Genomic DNA, 6,791 nt, shown 5'->3' on the forward strand with positions numbered 1-6,791 from the left:
TGTTTTCCACAGTGGCCTCACCAGTCTGCATTCCCACCAACAGTGCACGAGGGTTCCCTTTCCTCCACATCCTCTCCAACATTTGTTTGTGGATTTGTTTATGTTGGCCATTCTGACTGGTGTGAGATGATACCTCATTGTGGTTTTAATTTGCATCTCTCTGATGGCTAGTGATGCTGAGCATCTTTTCATATGTCTCTGGGCCCTCTGTATGTCTTCCTTGGACAAGTGTCTGTTCAAGTCCTTTGCCCATTTTTTAATTGGGTTGTTTGTCTTCCTGGAGTGGAGTCGTGTGAGTTCTTTATATATTTTGGAGATCAGGCCCTTGTCTGAGGTATCATTGGCAAATATGTTTTCCCATACTGTTGGTTCTCTTTGTAATTTGATGCTGTTTTCTTTAGCCCTGCAGAAGCTTTTTATTTTGATGAGGTCCCATTTGTTTATTCTTTCCTTTATGTCCCTTGCTTTAGGGGATGTGTCTGTGAGGATGTTGCTGCGTGGAATGTCTGAGATTTTCCTGCCAATGTTTTCCTCAAGGACTTTTATGGTGTTACGACTCATATTTAAGTCTTTTATCCATCTTGAGTTTATTTTCGTGTATGGTGTAAGTTGGTGATCGAGTTTCATTTTTTTGCACGTAGCTGTCCAGATCTCCCAACACCATCTGTTGAAGAGACTGTTTTTGCTCCATTTTATGCTCCTGCCTCCTTTGTCCAATATTAATTGATCGTATAGATTTGAGTTTATTTCTGGGCTCTCTATTCTGTTCCATTGGTCTATGTGCCTGTTTTTATGCCAGTACCAGCCTGTTTTGATTACAGTGGCCTTGTAATACAGTTTGATATCAGGTATTGTGATCCCTCCTGCTTTGTTCTTCTTTCTCAAAATTGCTGCTGCTATTCGAGGTCGTTTATGGTTCCATATGAATCTCTGCAATGTTTGTTCTATATCTGTGAAATATGTCATGGGTACTCTAATAGGGATTGCATTGGATCTATAAATTGCTTTGGGTAGTATGGCCATTTTGATGATGTTAATTCTTCCAATCCATGAACACGGTACATGCTTCCATTTGTTTGTATCTTCCTTAATTTCTCTCTTCAGTGTTGTGTAGTTTTCTTAGTACAGGTCTTTTACCTCCTTGGTTAGGTTTATTCCTAGGTACTTTATTTTTCTTGTTGCTATATCAAATGGGATTTTTTTCCTGATTTCTGTTTCTGCAAATTCGTTGTTGGTGTACAGGAATGCCTTTGATTTCTGGGTATTGACTCTGTATCCAGCTGTTTTGCCAAATTCATTTATTAGGTCGAGTAGTTTTTGAGTGGAGTCTATAGGGTTTTCCATGTACACTATCATGTTGTCTGCAAACAGTGACAGTTTCATTTCCTCCTTTCCAATTTGGATGCCTTTTATTGCTTTTTCTTGTCTGATTGCTGCGGCTAGGACTGCCAATACTATGTTGAATAGGAGTGGTGAGAGAGGGCATCCTTGTCTAGTTCCTGATCTTAGTGGGAAAGCTCTAAGTTTTTGTCCATTGAGTGTGATGTTGGCTGTAGGTCTCTCATATATGGCCTTAATTATGTTGAGGACTGCTCCCTTTATTCCCACTTTGCTGAGTGATTTTATCAGAAATGGATGCTGTATCTTATCGAACGCTTTTTCCGCATCTATTGATATGATCATGTGATTTTTGTCTTTGCTGCTGTTGATGTGATGTATTATGTTTATTGATTTGTGAATATTGTACCATCCTTGCATCCCTGGGATGAATCCCACTTGGTCATGGTGGATGATCTTTTTAATATATTGCTGGATGCGGTTTGCTAATATTTTGTTGAGAATTTTAGTGTCTATGTTCATCAGCGATATTGGCCTGAAGTTTTCTTTCTTCGTTGTGTCTTTATCTGGTTTTGGGATTAGGATGATGTTGGCTTCATAAAAAGAGTTTGGGAGTCTTCCATCAGTTTGGATTTTTTCGAATAGTCTGTGAAGGATAGGGGTTAGTTCTTCCTTAAATGCTTTGTAGAAATCTCCTGTGAAGCCATCTGGTCCAGGGCTTTTGTGTGATGGGAGTTTCTTGATGACTGCTTCAATTTCCTTTGCTGATATTGGTCTGTTCAGGTTTTCTGCTTCTTCTTCATTCAGTTTTGGAAGATTATATTTTTCTAGAAATGTGTCCATTTCATCTAGGTTTTCAAATTTCTTAGCATACAGGTCTTCATAGTAATTTCTTACGATCCTTTGTATTTCTGTGGTATCAGTTGTAATCTCTCCACTTTCATTTCTAATTCTGTTTATTTGGATCCTCTCTCTTTTCTTCTTGATGAGCCTACTTAAAGGCTTGTCCATTTTGTTTATCTTTTCAAAGAACCAGCTCCTGGATTCATTGATCCTTACAATTGTGCTTTTAGTCTCTATGTCATTTAGTTCTGCTCTGATCTTGGTTATTTCCTTCCTTCTGCTTGCTCTGGGCTGTCTTTGTTGTTGTTCCTCCAGTTCTTGTAGGCATAGGGTTAGGTTGTTTGTTTGAACTGTTTCTAACTTCTTAAGGTAGGCCTGTATTGCTATGAACTTCCCTGTCAGGACTGCCTTTGCTGTGTCCCATAGGTTTTGGGTTGTTGTGAGTTCGTTTTCATTTGTTTCCAGGAAGTTTTTGATTTCTTCCCTAATCTCGTTCTTGACCCATTCATTGTTTAATAGCATGCTATTCAGTCTCCATGTTTTTGAGTGTTTGGGGTTTTTACCCTTGGGGTTGGTTTCTAGTTTCATACCCTTGTGGTCAGAGAAGATGCTTGATATGATTTCAATTTTCTTGAATTTGTTGAGGCTTGCTTTGTGTCCTTTCATGTGGTCTATCTTTGAAAAAGTTCCATGAACACTTGAATAGAATGTGTATTTTGCTTCTTTGGGATGAAAAGCTCTGTATATATCAGTTAAGTCCATTTCCTCTAGGGTATTGTTAAGTGACACAATATCTTTGTTGATCTTTTGTTTGGAAGACCTGTCCATTTTTGATAGTGGGGTGTTAAAATCCCCTACTATAATTGTGTTGCTGTCAATATCTTTCTTGAAGTCCTCCAAGATTTTCTTTATGTATTTGGGGGCTCCTATGTTGGGTGCATATATATTTATAATGTTTATGTCTTCTTGGTGGATTCTTCCTTTGAGTATTATGAAGTGACCTTCTGGATCTCTCTTTATGGCCCTTCTTTGGAAGTCTATTTTGTCTGATATGAGTATTGCTACCCCTGCTTTTTTTTCCTGTCCGTTTGCTTGGAAAATTTGTTTCCAGCCCTTCACTTTCAGTCCGTGTAAGTCTTTTGTCCTGAGATGGGTTTCTTGTAGGCCGCATATGTGTGGGTCATGCTTTCTTATCCATTCTGCTGTTCTATGTCTTTTGATTGGAGCATTTAATCCATTTACGTTTAAGGTTATTATCGATAGGTAGTTATTCATTGCCATTATTTCCTACCTGTGTTCCTCTGTCTTTCTCTTTTCCTTCCTTTCCTTAAAGCAGTCCCTTTAGCATCTCTTGCAGAACTGGTTTGGTGGAGCTGTATTCTTTTAGACTTCTCTTGTCTGGGAAACTCTTTATTTGGTCTTCTATCTTGATTGAGAGCCTTGCTGGGTAAAGTAGTCTTGGTTGCAGGCCTCTGGTTCTCATTACTTGGAATATTTTTTGCCATTCTCTTCTGGCTTGGAGCGTTTCCATTGAGAAGTCAGTTGCTAACCTTATTGGGGCTCCCTTGTATGTTACTTCCTGTTTCTCCCTTGCTGCCTTTAAGATCCTCTCTTTGTCTTGGAAATTTGCCATTTTAATTATGATGTGTCTTGCAGTGTGTCTCTTTGGGTTCCTTTTGCTTGGGACTCTCTGTGATTCCTGGATTTGGGTGATTTTTTCTCTCCTCAGATTAGGGAAATTTTCCATCATTACTTTTTCAAACAGGTTTTCTATCCCTTGCTCTTCTTCTTCTCCTTCTGGTATTCCTATTATACGGATATTGTTACGTTTCGTGTTGGCCTGCATTTCCCTTATTGCCTCTTCATTCTTTCTGAGCCTCTTTTCCTTTTCTTGCTCCTTCTGGGTGTTTTTTTCTACTTTATCCTCCAGCTCGCTGATCGGATCCTCTGCTTCATCAAGTCTGCTCTTAATTCCTTCTACTGTGTTCTTCAATTCAGACATTGTATTCTTCATTTCCTCTTGGCTCTTGTTGATATTTTGTATTTCCTTTTTCATGTTTATATAGTTTGCAGTGAATTCATTGTAGTTTCCTTGTAGTTTCTGGTAGTTCTCCTTGAGCTCAGAGAGCTCAGTGAGCTTCCTGATGACCATTGCTTTGAACTCAGTATCTGATAGTTGAGTTGCCTCTTTTTCGGTTAGTATTCTTTCTGAGACTTCCTCCTTTCCTTTCATTTGGGAATTGTTTCTTTGTCTTCCCATTGTTTGTGAGGCTCTTCTTGTTGGCCTCTGCTTCTTAAATTGCTTTGTTCTGACTCCCTGGATTTATGATATGAACTTCTATGGTAGAATGCCAATGGGATTTGGTGGTGCTGTCTCCTTACTCTCCTGTGCTCACTGGTCTTGAGGTCACGTTTATGTGTTTAACACGGTCTAACTCTAGTCTTTTCAGCCCTCCAGGTTTTGTTGTCTCATCTGTGGGAAAAAGAGAAAGGGGGGGAGAAAGGAAAACACACACACACACACACACACACACACAAAAGAAACCACAAAAAAAAAAAAAACACCCCCCCAAAAAACAAAACAAAGATGGGAAGGAGGGAAAAAGGAACTAGGAAAGGAGGAAAGGAAGGAAGGAGCGAAGAAGGAATAAAGAAAGATCGTAGGCAAGATAAGAAGGAATTTTAACAAAAATTAAAACATAGAAATAGATAAAAGAAGGCAGGAAGAAGACATAAAAATGGTAAAGGATGGGAGGAAGAAGGAATGAAAAAAAAAGAAAAAAAGGAGAGAGGAAGAAGGAATTCAGGGGGAAAGGAAAGAAAAGAAAAAAGATAAGAAAAAATAAAAGAAATCTTCTGTTGGCTTTGAACTGGTCAGGTTATATCTGCTGGTGTCCTGTCTGTGCAACTGGAGGGGGTGGTTGGAAGGACTGGTTTCACTTTTCTCCCTTCCTGGGTCACACTCTTCGCTGTTTTGTAGGTGTGGTCCCTGGCAGTCAATCAGGCCGTTGATCAGCCACTCCAGCAGCTTTGTTCTTGGGACACGCAAGCAGCGGCTCCTGCCGCTTTGGCTTGGTACGCGTGCGCGAGCAGCCGGGGAAACCAGCCGCTTTGGGTTTGTGACGTATTTTGTGCCCTGAGCGCGCTGCCGGCCGACCAATCAAGCCGCCCGGGCTTGGGACTCTGGAGTTAGTACGCTCGCCAGCAGCTTTGTGCCCGGAGAATGCGCACCCAGCTGGCCCTGCGCTCGGCGAGCACGCAATCCGTGGCGCCTGAGGTTCTATGCTTGGGTGCCGATCCAGCCGCCCTGGGCTTGAGTCTCTCAAGCGGGCGGGGTCGCCCCGGGACTGAACCACACGGCACTCGGCTCCAAGGTCCTGGGCCCGTGGGTGGAGCAGCTAGCCTCAACTGCAAATGATCTCGGAGGTTTCAGGTGTGGGCGCCCCTCCGGGGTTTCATGTATGGGCCCCGTTCGCTAATCTGCACGGGCGCGCGCACGACCGGACCTCGGCTGAGCGCCCTCACTTTTTGTGCTGTTTATCCCCCCCCCCCCTCCCGCTCGCAGTCCAGGGGCGGAGGGGGGAGGGGCGCCAGTGGCCTCGGTTACTACCGAGAGTTCTCTAACTAGCCCCTGAGTGTCTCTATTTTCTTTTTCTTTTTGAGAAATTCCTCCTTTACAAGCTCCCCTGATCCAATCAAGCACCTGGCTGCTCACAGCGCAGCCTGGCCCTCTCCCAAGACTCCTGCAGCCCCTGCGCCAGGGCTGGCGCTTCTGCCGCCCTTGTACCGCGCGTTCCCGGGTCCCGGGGACCTTATTGTCCTTGAGCACTCTTCTTACCGTCAGATCTTTCAATGTCCTCTATCTTTGGTCTCTAATCTTCGTATATGCTGGAGTACTCTTGGCTGTTCGCTCTGCTCCTCAGATCAGCTAGGTATTTCCCTGGCGCTGAGGGGAAGTGGATTCCGCTCCCACCTATGTTGCCGCCATCTTCCTACATCAGCTACTTTATTTTTTATCTAAAACTGCTCACATCCAAGAAATTCTGGGTAAATTATCTTGTGTTGTACTCTCCCCTAAATTTCCTTGGTGCCAAGGGATTTGTACTATTGAAAACTCCTCCTACAAGCCTTTTGCTCAGTCACTGCTCTAGTGTCCAGAAGAAAAGTTACCCATAGGATACTTGCTTCTTACAGTCCATACATCTTTGTCTTCATGGTTTATTTTTAGACCTGAGCTGCCATTTAAAAATCAAGAGCCATCACAAACTTTAAAAAATGTAGATTCCTGCATTCTCTGAAAGTCAGAAGAGCTGGCAAATGGTGCCCTATTTTCGTCACAGCATCAATTAGCTGGAATTGGCCACTGGGAATCCTCTTTAACTACTCTCCCTATCAGTTTCTTTCGTTATTGTTTTGATACCTACACTTCACTAATTTCTTTAGTATGCTTACAACTTCTTTAAGGATGATAGTGAAAAATAGCTTCCTTTTTTGTTGTTGTTCTCCTGATGCACTTGGAACACCAAGATTGTTAGTTTGTTATGATGTATCTACTTCTCTATAAAAATTCCTTGAACACTTGGTAACATTTTGCCTGAAAAAAAATTAGG

This window comes from Desmodus rotundus, chromosome 12, assembly GCF_022682495.2.
Source record: "Desmodus rotundus isolate HL8 chromosome 12, HLdesRot8A.1, whole genome shotgun sequence".
Taxonomy (NCBI): domain Eukaryota; kingdom Metazoa; phylum Chordata; class Mammalia; order Chiroptera; family Phyllostomidae; genus Desmodus; species Desmodus rotundus.